We start from the raw sequence: 16049 nt of genomic DNA, 5'->3' as shown, positions 1-16049 counted from the left end.
GTATTTTTCGCATGAAAATTGCAATCAAGTTACGATCGTTCGTGCAAAGACAACGAGCACCGTCTGAGTCAAACGATCGATGAGTCAGCTGTGCTAATGTGCGTGGCGCTAGTTGTGTTTTAAAAAGTTCAGTTTTCAAAACATTTGACTTTGTGTTCAGTAATTATTCTCCGTTTTTAGTGTCAAGTGAAGATTTGTTGTTTTGTGATTAAAATGGCATCAGATCGTTCAAAAGACTTTTCTCGTTGGATGACCCAATATTTTGAATCAGTTGTTGCTCCTGAAATTGTGTTGAAGGGAAAGGAATCTAAGAAGTGGCTCGATGACTACTTTTCAAAACCGGAAACCAAAAACTAAAACAATTAAGTTAACATGTTCAACATCATTCAAAGGATGTAGTGTTACAAAAAGTACTGTATCCCGATTCAGTAATGGAGTGTGCAAAATGCCATGCTATTGCAAAGAACTTGATCTTTAGAAATATTGGAAAAGTTTGTAATATGTGTAGTGGCGTCAAGATTAGGCGATTTCTTCCAGCGGCAAAAATGGATATCAACTTTCACAATCAAAACTTCAAGAAGGACCCAATTATTGAACTTCCATACGAATTTATCTTCGTTGTTGGAAGACACACTAATGGAAAAACCATGGACACAGCACACCGTTTCCGAGCTGAAGTCATGTATTACAGATTTTAAGTTTCCCCCTTTATTTGTTAGAATGTATAAGCGACAAATCAATTCAATAATTTCCATATGAAGCATTTTGAGGGTAGAATGATTGCTGCTTAATTTCATAATTTCAATATTACGCAACTATAGGGTATAGTATCCTCTGAAACCCTTAACTTCTGCAAGATGGCTTTTATAGTATGCTTTTATAGTATTAGCTTTTATAGTATTTATAGTATGTCTTGTGCATAAGTATTAAGTACATTTGTTTCCCCCCCCCCCCCCCAATGGGATTATCTTATATTTTTCTTTCGGCTCCCCAACCATTTCCCGCGGCTCATTTTTGGCGGAATTTCAATTGCACGAATTTACACAAACTGGAAAGTATAATTCGGTCGTTGGCGGGTAGACTGACGGCCCATATTATATTACTGCAGGCGTGGTACACTGAATTCGTCGACGTTTTCATCAACGAGGTCGTTCTTAACCCGATTTATGGCTGCCATGCTGTCATTTTCCCTTATTGCCATTATAAAGGGACTCACGATATATTAATTGAAAATTTCAACTTCTTGCATCTGTCTTCGATTTTTGTAAAAGTTTGCCTTGCTCGGCGTCACAAAGATGTTCATTCATCTGAGCATCCGCCACATGTCCCCAAAAGCGGAATGAGAAAAACCACGAACGAAATCTCAACCGACCAAAAAAAAGAACTGCATAGTCTGAGTGAGATAAATGCCAGCCCTATTCCGCTTTTCGTCATCATGCACGATCCGCAGGGAAAAAAGAAAAGGGGGGGCGTCACGCGCACATCCTTTTGAAATACAGATAAAAGACTTTTGATGGGATCGGTGGAATCAAATGAATTTTCATTCGGAGCACTTATTGTCGAAATTTGATTGCGAATAAAGACAGTAACGCAGATACATTTTTTGGTTAGTCGTAGTCGGAGGGTTCAATAAGAGTCCACATGTTAGTAAAAAAATCATTTTTGAGTGTCGATTATTTCTGATAATTAAATTTTAACGATTCTTATTACGACTTCAGCTTATGAAATCTTCTCGTTGGGGGTGTTCTTCAACATGTCCATGATGATGGCCCGCATGGAATGTTGCTGCTTTTCTATGGCTGCAATGATATGTTTTCGGGACGTGTGACTAATGGCACAATTGTTTGTATAGTTTGGAGGAAAAGGGAGAAATAAACACAAATTTCAGACAGAAATACGTTGCACAATTTGACGCCCATGCCGACGCAAGATGCTCCGTTTTTGGAATGATCAGCTGCTGTTGCAATTCCCCAAATCTCCCAATGTGTTATCTGCTGGATTGCATTCTGGCAAAATATCACCCTGGTTCAAGAATTAAAATTCTTCTGATTCATCCGGCTAACTTTACTGTCAGCTTGTTTCATTTCGTAAGTTATAATTCCTTAAAAAAACAACTACTTAAGTTAAAACAAAAGTTTCAGGCAGAGTTTATTCTTCTTGCCGAAAAATTTGGGATTCCTTCGAGTTCCCTTTTCTTTTCTGCTACGGTTTAGAGTACAAAAGACAGCTGTAGGATTTGCAACTGTACCCTGTAAGACTTTTTTTTCTGGAGGAGAATTTCTGCATTCCATTGATGGGTTCCGTGTTTATCCCTTTATGCCACAATGTACCCCGACAGTGGAAGGATTCATTACTGCGATGTATAACGGTAATTTTTTTTGCATTCTAAATATAAGTTTGATTGTTCGGAGGTTATCCAAGTGATGGTTTTGAAACGAAAATATTATATCTTTTTTTTAGAGTCAAATTCTCGTACTTATCGGGGAAATTACAGTGCTCCCAAAGGAGGAAGATCGCTTTGTCTGGAATCAATCTCCATCACTGATCATTTATTTGATTCATAACAACTTACTTGTTCACTTTTGCACAACAATGTTTTCGTGTGAACGAATTTTCATTCTTTCTTTTAATTGATTGGCATGCTTGTCATGTTGTTCATTACTTTTTTTATAGTTAAATTTTGGTCTAATGTTGAAAACATTTTCAAATATTTTTTAAGTTCAATATATATAACCAGGCTTAATTTGTATCTTATTTGTATGTTTTATTTAATTACAGCTATCGACTTGACGTGTTGAACTTTACAAATGGGAGGGAGAGGGAGAATAGTTAAAATGTATGAGAAATGATTTGGGATACTGCGCCACATCTCCTTTGTGGTATTTTTGAGTTTGCGGTTTACAAAATATCAAAATTTGGAATTTGAGTTTCACTAAAAAACCTGTCTTGTTCCCATTTGCAAGACTAGATTTCATTATTGAGTTTGTCCAAGTTGGAATTGGTAAAATCATGGTCCTAAAAAAATGAATGGAAGACATGCCGCAAAGAAGTAGTGTGACACTCTTAATGATGGAATACAACAGAAATCAATGTTGGAATTTGAAGCTTCTTGTGAAATGGTTTACTTGTCGCAAAAAAATGTAAGTACACTCACTTCCAAAAATAACTGGGCCAGGCAAAGCAAAAAACAACGCACCTAAGTTGGTCATTGTAGTATACCGCGGTTTTTTTCCTAACAAGAGGGATATATTATAATAAGAGGGAGATTATACGATTTTTAGCCTCTTTAATGGTGATGCCTTCGATTATCACTAGTTTAAGGATACCTTTGGCCTCCACATACGTGGGCAAGATATTGAATCGGCTGCGTGATCTTTCTGTCCACAATTGACAAAACGTGTCTAGTACGCCACTTATTCTTCTTGGGGGAGACCGCAATTCTTACAACTTTTCGTCTTAATCTGACAGAGCTTTTGAGTTTGGCCTAGTCTTCAGCACTTACGACAACGATGTGGGTTTGGGTAGAACTGGTAGACTTCATAGCACATAAGGTCTCTGGTCACTTCGTCCTAAAAAACTGGCCGAACTGACCAAATTAGGCCGAAGTGGCCTCTCCTTTTCGTCCAAATTTAACCATTTCACCCCAACTTTTCGACCATTTTGGCCAATAGCAAAAAAAAAATTAGATTTGATGGAAATACAAATATATTTTCTTTACACTTTACAATTTGATGAAAATACTTTACAATTGGTACATGAATACCCAAGCCCATCACCTAACAAGGGTTTACCCCTAAAAGAAGAACGATTAAAAATTTTAATTAAGTCACTTGAAAAGTTGCTTATCGAAATTACGTTGTTGATCTTTTTGGAATTATGTTCCAGGCGGGACAAGTTTTTGGCGTTGCAGTGGATGGTGGAGACAGAATCAAAGACGGTTCTATCACGGAAACTGGGACTAAGAAGGCATTTGTTTCATTCATTTGCTAAACGGGTGTTACACTTTCAGTGACATCGGCTTCGACTGGAGTAATCACATGTTGATAACAGTTGGTCCATCAATGACAGAAACAGGTGAAATTGTTTTATACGCAACAGGGAACGTACTCGAGCTGTTTCCAGAGCTACAAAGAACCTAAAATACAGATATCTGACCATTATTTGAGTTAATTTTACAAATGTTTAAAGAAAGATTACCGAAGGAAGTTCCAAGACCAATCGTATTCGATTAGTTATTTTATTCAACTGATCCAGTGACTCATGCGTCTCTCCTTAGGCGAGTTTGGCCAGATCCAGAAGGAAGAGGAACGATTCGTTCGGATGAGACACGTCCAAAGCTGGGCCCAGCTGGTGGAGTCTCCCAGATTACATGTAATTTCCTTTGAAAGGAAAACAAAATTGTATGTTCATGTTTTTAAAATTGATTTCAAATGCAACCGGTTTGAGAGAATTAATTGATATGACTTTTTGGCGCCATTATCGTTGCTTTTTGCAACGGGCATACAATAAAGCAGACGAATTCATACAACAACGGCTAGATTGTTATTAGGACTTTAGGATTGGCGGATTGCCTACCAAAAGATTAAGAGTAACGTATACGATGGATACATATTGCATTTATTTATTATTTCAACGTAATAACATAACTAGTCATTTTTTTCCTTTAATCTAACCTAACGCTAAATTTGGCGTTAGGTCACGTCTCACGTGCTCTGCGGTCACTGCCTTTCACAAAATTTAATCAATATTCAAGAATAATTAAGTAAAAAGAGTAGTAAGAAGCAACAAATTGGTCTAAGTGTGGAACATTTTTAGCACAGATTGTTTCTCGTTGACATTTCATGAAATTTGAAGTTAACTGTCTGATTGGGACTTTAGGGGACATCAGTGCAAGACTGCCGCGCTGCCACCCAATTTTTATAGCGTCTTCCTGGTAAAGACAAGTGCACGGACTCCCTTTTAATGATGAAAATTTTAAACTATTCATTTATCTGACGCTTAGTTAATGAAAGAGGGTTATTTTTTCTATTTACCAGATTCGACAACGTCCAGGTCCGGGAAAAGGGGTGCGGCACTCTGCAATTCGGCGCAGAGACTTGCGTAACCTTCCACCTGCTCCTGCCACTGGTGCGGACTGTCGCCGAAACTTAACCGCTGCGGACTGAACACGCCCTGGCATCGATCGTAGTCGAAGGATATGATGCGGATGGGAAGCAAGACTCGGCGGGGGATGAACAGAGGCTGGTACACGTCCATCTCTCTCGACTCATGAAAAACGTCAAAGTTGAAAATCGGGTACACGTCGTCCAAGAACTCGGAAGAGTTTGCGTATAAAATCGAGTCATCCAAGTCGAAGGTTTTTAGCGGAACAGTCGGCGCCAGAGTACTTGGTCCACGGGATGTACCACTGGAGTACCAGAAGCTTTGAACCGAGTGTCAGAGTACTTGTATGTCGGGCGCCATTGCTGGAACATTTCCTTGAGATCCTTCGCTCCTTCGTCGGAAAACCAAATGTCGACGACGGGATCCGCTGGTGGCCAAAACGAGAACCCGCATCGTAAGCTTCTTCGATCATAATCTGGCGCAGCATTTTCAATTCGACATCGGTGGGCTTCGTTTCCGGTCCGGGGTCCCTCAACAGACGGTACCTGCCAGCCTGGGTCAGATACTCGTAGCAGAGTAGGGACTTCCTCATGTTTTCCTACGACACCTCCTCAGAGTTGCCGTAATCAACAAACAGAACAAAGGCCGATTTGGCCTCGTCGTCGGCCGTCAAGACGACGGCCCGGTATCATTTTCGATCCGTGTATTTGCCCGTCAAAATTGCGTTAAGATGGCGTTAAGACCGGCCCTGGCTGGGCTTAAGGTTACTAGTTGATTTAATAATACAACTGGTATCCAAAAACGGCCTGAACATTAACATTCACTAAATTAAGAAGATACACCTAAAAGCCCATAAAAACCTATTGGGAAAAAGCCACTGACGGCACAAAATTTAAAGAAAAAAGCTTAAATTAAATCTACTTTAAGCCCTTGATTCCCTTCTCGTTTTGTTAAAAAAAAAACCAACAGCATTGCTTAGTCAGTGATAAAATAGTCAGTAAATCACCAATTTTTCACCAATTATTACTAGATTCACAAAGTCAAATTCTCAGAGCACATTTCATGGGTTAAAACCTTTGATTACTGATATTCCTGAATAATAGGGTAAAAGCACGTAAAATGAAACATTTTCGAGCATGTTAAATAATATCGCTGCTGGTCTAACGCTAATGTAAAGTATAAAATTAAAACGAATTGCTAAAGTAAAAAACACTGCCTGATTGAGAAATTTGATATTGTTTTGGAAGTCTTGCTATAAATCAACATTCATTGGAATGGATAAAGTTGCATATCATGTACTGTAAAATGATTTTGTACAAGTAATTTAGGTTTTGTATCATATCATCTCGGACGAAACTAGTCTGCTTGTGCTAAATGCTGAGCATTGCTAACCCAGATAGGAATTTTTGTCCCAAGGCGGGACCAAAGCCGTGCGGCTGGTGCGGTGGGCACAGGGGAATCTCTAAGATGTCCCATTGCGAGCCCTTATTTGAATGCGTTACTCATTTTTCATCTTGTCGGATACGTCATTTTTTACTCCCTCTCGTACAAGTCTCTGATGCGTCCCGTTTTTATTTTTTGGCTCCTTCTTGACACTTAGAAAATTTCGGAGAAACTGTCTTTGTGTTTTCGCGGCAAAGTTTGATTCTAAAATCTTATTATAACCTTTATCTTCAAAACTGAATACATGAATTCGTGGCCCATCTGTATAGTACTGGCTTCTCACCACGACGATCCGGGTTCGACCCCCGGTTCAGGTTCCATATGTCTTCAACAGCGCTGTTAGTATGCAGTCGATTTATGTAGTGTGTCCGGTAACCCTTTGCATACTTTGACAAATAAACTTGTCGTCCGGATATCCGGATCAGCGTTCGTGAAGAAATGTCGGCACAGCAAACACTCATAAGAAAATGAAGAGTAAAGAAAAAGGAACGAAATTCTGAGTCCAGAAAAAGATTTATTATTAATGACTTCTTGAGATCCTTTTTCCGTCCCAAGTACGTCTAATGTCCATCCAATGGGACGGGATAAGGACCGCTATGAGATCTCGGCGAAGCGGACATTGGCCATACGTAAAAGACGTCCTAGGAATGTAAACTTGGGAATCTGCTATGTGCCAAGTACATCTCAGACGTCTCAAAGTGACGTGTTTTGTGCGTCTATGGGACTGCAGTGTGCTATCTGGGAACTCTAGTTACTGCTTAGAGCAAGTGACTGTCCCTGGATGAATGGCGGTCATGCGCCTTGATCGATGTCACCTTGGGGTCGTGGGAGTGCTTTTTGTTTCCGCTTTTCTACAGTTAAGGTAAATAAATTGTAGATGTGTGGGCGTGGGGGTGTACTGGTGGCCCTCTGGCTTGATTTCCATTCACCCACACAGGGGTAGCGGTAGCCAGCCGTAGGCTCTGCTGTAGAGCCTTCAAAATTTCATGTTAAATACATCAAAGTAAATGTGCCACCACAAACTAAATGCCATCTGTCGATAGATGGCCTCGGGAATATCTTATCTTTTAGGGCAAAAGTTACCATTAAATTTCAGACCCTAAAGATAGAGATACTTTATTTTAACTGAATTTGACACAAGATACAAGATACCAAAAAGTGACCAAAAGTATCTTATATTATCTTATCTTAACTTATCTATTACGAAAATTAGGATTCACTGGTGTTTCTTGAGGAATGAACCACCGAGAAATTCGCCAGAGGGCAGAATTGGGAGAAGAGGGCATGTGAAAAACGGGGGACCCACATTGCCTCTTCCTCCCATTTCCCCCCGGGCCAATTGCTCGGTGGATAATTCCTCGAAAACCGTAAACAACACTTCTAAATAATTTTTAATAAAAAAACGTGAATTCAAAAAAATCTAAAAAATACATAAAAATATTCCCTATTCGTTTACCAATTTAATCACTGCTATAGATTTGTTCCAATATTAAAAAAAAACAACTACGGACTGTAATCAAAAGGACCATAAAAAACCCGTTAAAACTCCACATCGTCTAAAAGTGAATTAAAAGCGTACTTTTAACCCAGCTATGGCAATAGCTGGGTTAAAAGTACGCAGGGGTTACAGTACGCGTCATTGGTTTGCTTTTTTCTGCGTAGCGGATGCTACTACATTTTCTCAAGCTTTAGCAGACGCAAAAGCAAACAGACGACAGTTCTTAGACCTCCAGTTGATAGACCATGGTCTAACCTAAATATAAAATTTAAATAAACCGCAAATTATAGTTTTCCCCTTTACTTCCCTAATTATCTCAACTGGAAGTGATACCAGTGCTATCTGCATTCGACTGGTAAACGAGCCTCATTTCATACATAGGAGTCCATCTACCCTACACCTCTTATACCATGCTACAACACTGAAACATCGAAATATATGCTTTTGCAACCAATTTATTTATCCATCAAATTTTAATTTGGAGCCGAAACTAGTGAGGCTTATAAACGGTGGGGAAGGGAAACGAAAAAAGAGCAAGATTGAAGCAAAAATCATAGTATCGAGTATCATTACGCTGGCAGTTTTTTTAGCTCTATAAAATAATGTCTAAATTATTACTGGAAAGTATAGGGCCTTTCAAGCCACAAGTACTTTTAAACTCGTCATCCATATAACCTACCGTTGATAATAAAATCGTTACACAATCAGTTATTTAGAAGGTCTTGACTATGCAATTTTTCTTTAGGAACCTCCATACTCCTCAAGAATGGAGTCAGTTGTCATCAGTTTTAGTTGTGAATTGATATTCTCTCTTAAATCCCGCTTTGTCTTTAGATAACTCATTGCAATTCTTCTTGAAATAGTTCTTGGAAATCATAATCATTTGGCATTTGCCTTCAAGTGGTTCACGCTATCAAATAAAAAATTTAATTAGAGAAAATGACAGAAAAAATAAATAAAAACTCATACTTTCAACAAATCCACAACTGAAGAATTCTAGGTAGTTGCAATCACGTCGAATTCTTTTTTGGGATTGCGCCTTTGCCGGCCAAAATGTTTTTGTTTAAAGCAGAATTCATAAAGCCAGAAATGCAGCCAGAAATGCATCAACTGGAGTTGGGTAGAAAAATTTTCTTCTAATTTTCTTAAAAGACCCTTTAACGTTTCTGTACCTTGAAATTTTCTAACTGTGTCCCTTTAATAACATTTTTTTTTCGGAATACTAAGTACGTAAGTACTATAAAGAAACTGTAGTGTTTGTTTAAAAAAAATTGTAAAAGAAAGATGTTTAACTCAATATTAAAAAATGAAAATAAAGTTGTTAACGCTAATAATTTTCCCGAAACAACCTATAAAACATATTTTATGGAAAAAGTGCGGTGTTTGATGCTCTAGCTTTTCCTTAAAATGAAATATAAATACACCCCCTTGCACCGCCATCACAACTAGACTTTGCAATCAAGAAGAAGGAACGAATCTGAGGAGTGGCGAACAGAAAACCCCAGATGACTAGGCATATTTTGGAGAGACGCCACAGAAGTCGTCGCGCTCGGCGTGAATTCTGAACTCTCATCGAGGAACTGATAGACGATTTCGATACTACCCGAGAAGAAGGGGGAGAGGAAGGGTATCTGGAAATCGCAACGTCAGATTCGCTGAGGCCAACGGCTCACCACGAAGACAAGGAAAATGCTGGAATTGCAATGGCACTGGCAGAACGAATGCTGGCACGAAAAGGTCGAAAATCCGGAAGCTGAAACTGCCAAAGCAGAAGAAACACGTACACATAATACATAATCCGGATGTCTCCAACCTGCGAGCTTTTTGATCAGAGCTCTACGTGCTCATCCCTAGTCAACTGCGACAGAAGCTCGACGTTAGGGCCCACCTGTGCATCTTTTGTGGCAACTCGGACACACAGAAAGGCGATTGGTACTGGGTCCCTTCAACTGAAAAAGTGAACGTCAGTCGAGACGTCTCCCCGATCGATCACTACTATGCACCTCGTCTCCCTACTACCGATGTTCAAATGGGCGCCGATGTGTTCTCAACCTGTGAAGACATCGGAGCCCAACGACGACGAGGAGGAAGTCGGTACCGATCGAGTTAAGGATCGACCAACAACACCGACACCTTCAACCAAAAACCCACCACACTCAATGGATGAGCTTGAAGCCGCACCAAACGATGCTGAATTGGACACGTCACGATCATCACCCTTCTTTCGTGACCAATCCACCCACATCACGCGTCACCCAAGCCACCAATCATCGGACTTCGTCAATATATTCGCATTCGAACGCAGCGACAGGATGACCAACACAAAGCACTCCTGACAGTTTCCCCGTATCACCTACCCCAGAGAGAACGGAAGAAAACGGATACCATCGTTATGCTGACTGCTTTTGACCTCGAAGAAGAGCCAAATCCTTTCAGAGACACCATCCTCCTATCTAGTGAAGCGCTCGAATGGAGCTTGCACAAAGGAATACGATTCCCTATTCGGCTTGTTCCTGCAAGAAGAAATTTCCCAGTCGATCAAAGTGTGACACAGAAAAAATGACTAATTTTAACTGCAACACAATTGAAAGGAAAGAAAAAACAAATGTAATCATATTTCTCCACAAGCACCACTAAAAGCGAGTTCAGATTAGTCCGTGAAAAATAAGTTTACGCAAATGGAAATCTACGCACCTGTAAAATGCTTTGGGCGAGCAACTGAGTAAACAAAAGAAGGAAAACAGGTTTTATTCAATTTTTTTCATTCATCTTGATAATTTTTGGATAACGTGTTGAAATGCTACTGACTGAAATGGAATAAGGGGAATAAGGTTTCTCCTGAAAAGAACGGCGGCCATCATGGATTCATTCTAGCCTTCGCCCCTCTTCTAAAAGTACCCGAACGGCCGAACCACTGTCTTGAAACTCAAATAATGAGCGGGAAGAAGTATTCGCTTAAAGGGAATAAAAGAAATATATAAAAAGAACACTGTGCACATTCATTGCATTGGCATTTTTGTGTTTCAGATGCTCTACAGCTAAAACAACTCAAATGAAGAACTGAAGCTAAAAATTGAAGTGAAAGGATCACTTTGAAAAGCTCTGCATGTTAGAACACACTAGCACAAATAAATTTCATGGTCTTCTTATCTGTGGTAAGAGTGTGTTCCAGGTTAGACCCTAGATTGGATGACCACAAATATGCAGCAGATGACGTTTCTTTCAAAAAAGGAACGTCAATTTTACCGAAATCCTTCTAGGTACTTAACTACAATGGACACACATCGCGCGGAATGTACTCCATTTTACCGGCAAAATTTTTATTTCTACAATTTTTTTAAGCCAGTAGAGACTCCAGTAAGATTAAGGTTTAGGCTGTTATAATCGAAAAACTGAATAACATATTCCAAAAGATAACAGATTAAAAAACTCGACTAGATAATACGCTGACATCTTCATTTTATCACCTTGTGTACTTTTATGTCTACTGTTACTGGAAAGAAACACACAAAACACTCCCATAACGTTTAACGTCAAAATTCTCAACACCGGAAGAGCCGATCATCCTAGTAATTCGTAGGTACTCGATCGGGAAATAATTTTTTCCGCATCAGAAGTCATGCATCCACTTTCCGGCATAGTTGGAACAACACATGAGGCACGGGCAAGTGCCGCAATATATATTTTCAGATAAAAAGTCTCGTAACCCACACACTAGGCATTTTTTCATTTGAGTCGATATGATGAAAAGAATGCAAAATGCAATTAAATATGGGGGAAAGAGGTAGGGAAAAAATGACATAAATTTCCATAGCATATTGCACGATAATATTTAAAGAATAAGAAAAACCCACGCATCCGAAAAAGGGATCTCAGCTCGTTGCGTGCTTCGATAAGAAAAGAAGGTAGAAAGATAGCTTGACTAGGTAACTTCCTTTTTTAAATAACGTGGATGCTCTAGTATTACAGACACGTAGTGAACAGATTATGAACATGCATTATCTTAGGATTCCTGTCAAGTAGAATGACCCATTTTTTCGGGTAAAGAAAGACTTGCTCGTTCAACAGGAATTTGAACATTTATAAAAATGCTTTTATCCATGAAAATGGTTGGTAATATCGCCGCGATGAACGATGAAATCGTCATCGGAAATAAAATATGTTGTTCGAGCGATTATCGGGCGATAGATTTCAAAATCAGTATCGATCGATAATCGCGTTTTCATCGCCGATGACGCGATAGCGATAGTCTTGTTTGGTGATTGTTTTCTCTTGGTGGTCGTGTATTGACCCCTACCCGAACTCTTTTAAGTGATACTCATTTTGAAATGATCGTGTTTTTAAAATCAAATTATTCTTTTCTGTCGATCTTGTAAAATAAAAACTTAAAAATATAGCTTTTCTGCTTTTTAAAAAAAAATTGTTAATAAAAATATTTGAATTTTGTTTTTTTTTGCAATTTTGCAACGTTGTAAAAAGTATCGGCGACTATCGGCGATTATCGCACCGATACTTTTTTGAAACTTCATCGTTCGTTAGTCGGCAATAAAAAAACACCAGTATTGCTATCGCAATCGGAAATACTTTTTTTTTGCGATATTCACAACCCTGCATGAAATAAACTTTTAATCAAACCAATCGATTATTTTTTTTTGTTGAAAATGATACTTATTCATTAAGATCGCAAGGATCACAAAAGTAAAACAAATCTTTACGCATCTTTTGATTACTTCAATTCTAAGAACATAAATTGAGAGCATTAGTTATTTTTAATAAGTTATGTTTTGACCAAGTTCAGTAATTATTCGTAAGTGCTGGATGTTGGATTTTGGGAAAAGCTATTCAAAAGGCATAGGTCATTGTATTGCGATACCATTATTTTGATATCCTTAACAATGGCTTGGATCTTGAGCCGACCATTACTTGGGTCTTGAGCAGATATTTCAGGAGACACACTGGTCAGCAAATCTAGACTGGATGGCTTATTGGTTGTCAGCCGGGGTGTCGTTGATATCTTGGTAATGTTGCTATATAATATACCCGATTTATATTATACGATTTATAGCCTCTTTAACGATGATGCCTTCCATTACCGCTAGTTTGAGGATATATCCACATACGTAGGCAGGATATCGAATCGCCTGCGTGATCTTGCTGTCCACAATTGACACAACGTGTATGGGACGAGTCTAATTCTTTATGGGGAAGGCTGCAATTCTTACATCTTTGCGTCTTAACCTGACAGAACTTTTGATTTTCGCCTAGTCCCCAGCACTTACGACAACGACGTGGATTTGGGTAGAACTGGTAGACTTCTATGTCAACCGTTTCTCCCAAATGTTGTGAGTTACAATCGCCACCTCATTGGCTTGATGGACACAAATTATTATAATAATAATGGTATAAAAATCTTGCCGCGAAACAGTTTTTGACTTATGCAGTAAAAATATATTAACGCAGGAAGTATATATGCTATTTTCTCTAGCCACTTGTAGATTCAAACGATTTATTTTTTTAAAGTTCCTTTGACGTACTGATCTGTTACCATGAGGGATTAAATTTTAAATAAATGAGCTTCATTTAACAGTGGATGGAAAAGCCGATGTTTTATACTGTGGAGCCCCTGTGTGTAGCAACATATATGTTTAGAACCACTAGTATAATTAAGGTTTTACAAGCTGTCAAGGGAAAGGGCACATGTATAATAATTTTGTTTTTTAAATACAATTGTCATAGTAAATTACGCTAACCATGTTCATCACGATCACGTTCACTCTCACTGAAGTGTACTTCAAGGTGGATTTAACATGAGGCGGTCTCATCCACAGAGTGAATATACCAAAAATATCTTAAAGTTAACACTATAACAGTGAATTTATAATATTTGTTACGCAATAATTTAGAATGCCAAAATTGTTAAACAAATACATTTCGGATGAAAAATCCCAATAAACCTCCGCAAAAATACAAAAATCATTTCTGTGCGTCGCTAGCTGCTTGATAATGCTCGTTATCAGAAAATCAAATTAATCGATAATTCACGCTTAATAATTACTTCGAATCGTGATTCTTGTATTAGAGATGTCGCTGGGCCGGTTTGGTCGCCCTTTCCGTTTTAGGACGCGGTCTTTGTTTTCGACAGAGCCAGCAATTGGAACAGCTTTTTTACGCTTTTTTATTTAGATTTGCATCCAATAATCAAAATCTTATTGCTGAACACCAGGAAGCACTTTGTTTGTTAAAGAAAGTTTTCCACTGATGGCAATGGTCTTTCTCAAGTAATCATTAAAATATCTTTACAAGAACGGTTTCAACAGTGGGTTATTTTGTGAAACTTAGTGCGTAGTATTAGAATGAAATTTCTTGGTTCTAAAGAGTCGATTCAATCCATGGCCTACTTAACTTCTAGGCCGGCGTTCAAGCTATACACCCCTCAGTGTAACATTTTACACCCCATCCCCTTCTTTAAACCTAGCCGGTACACAACACATCTAGTAGTCAGATCATGCTTGAATGGATATTTACTTGTAAATAAATACCCAAATGAAGTTTGTGAATATATTTTTTTAATTCAACGAGCATTCGAAAGAAAATCAAATTCTCTATCGAATAGTTGTATTTCTATATGTTTAATAGATAAGGGGATGAGGCAGAATGAAAATAAAAAAAAAGCTGTATTCAAAAACGGCGTACGGGAAAGTCACAAAAATCAAAACTGAAAGCGCCACAATTTTTTACGGCTAAAAATTTTTTTAAATCCTTTGGGGGTTGTGATTGCACAGTAGTTCTTGATCTACTGTGCAAATTTGAAAAAAAACGGAGGTTTCATCGCGCCACCGATTTGTGGAGTTGGCGTGGATTGACTCTTCTGTGTAACTAAACGATAAATGTCCATTGACGATAAAAAAAGGACATAAAAAGACGAACCGTGCGGGCAGATAAAAATCTCATATTCTAGTACTTGCATCAAAGCAAACCACCGATATTGGTCAATATAAAAGTCTCGCTCAATGGCAGTCAATTAAAAACCAATAAAGAAATTACCCCGTTGGTGAAAAGGTTGCGTCTTTTACCAACATAATTCTGAAAAAAGTTATAATAAACCATCAAACGTCAGAGGCTGATCATAAGGTTTACCGCCAAGTTTTGAAATAATGAGTTGTGACGACATTTACCTGGTTTATCATTAGCTGTAATTGTTTTACAAGTCAGCACAGTTTCCTGACCGTATGGAATAGCATCACACTTCAGTTTTCACAATCAAGTTTGAATAGGGGTCATAATTTCATTTCTGAGCTCGAGGCCCAGTTAACTCACGGAATGTATTGACGATCATCTGCAAGAGCTGGAGAGATTTGAAACTTCACACATGTTTAGTCTGTATAGGACACATGTTGATCCTCAACAGGCCAACTCAAATGCGAGTTAATTTCATGTGTTATTTTCACATCTCCCATCACTTACTGACTAGTACTTAAAACTAATATTTTAAACCAAGATTTATTAAAAGGGATAGCTTAGAGATAACGTCAGCAGTAATGCCTTGCTTAAAACGATTCTGCATGTGAATCTACAACAGGAGTAAAAAATAAATTTCATGCAAGCCAATAGATTTTTTCTTGAACAACAAAGTTCAATTACCGAATATAAATACCAAACATTAATTGAGCTCCGTAATAAGCAAATAATTAACTTGAACTCGTTAATTTTTTGACACGGCTTCGCCGTCTTCCACTTCTTTTCCCGAAACGAATAGACTTCAATTTCATCATCTGGCACACCGAAAATACATCATCAGCTTATAACCACCGTCGCCCATCGCTGTAACCACAAGCATATTCAAATTTAATGTCGTCGCGCTCGCAACTCGACTTTGTTTTGCGTCGACAAGTGAGTAGGCCTCAACTTTAAAGATGGTGTTGAGACAAAGAAAAATAGGAGAGGAAGGGTGAACAAAAAGAGAGAAGAGTCTTCGAGATGATGAAATGTAGAGGGGAACGGGTGA

The sequence above is a fragment of the Daphnia pulex genome, chromosome 12, assembly GCF_021134715.1.
Source record: "Daphnia pulex isolate KAP4 chromosome 12, ASM2113471v1".
NCBI lineage: Eukaryota > Metazoa > Arthropoda > Branchiopoda > Diplostraca > Daphniidae > Daphnia > Daphnia pulex.
The sequence above is the reverse complement of the archived record's forward strand: the minus strand, read 5'-3'. Positions refer to the sequence as shown.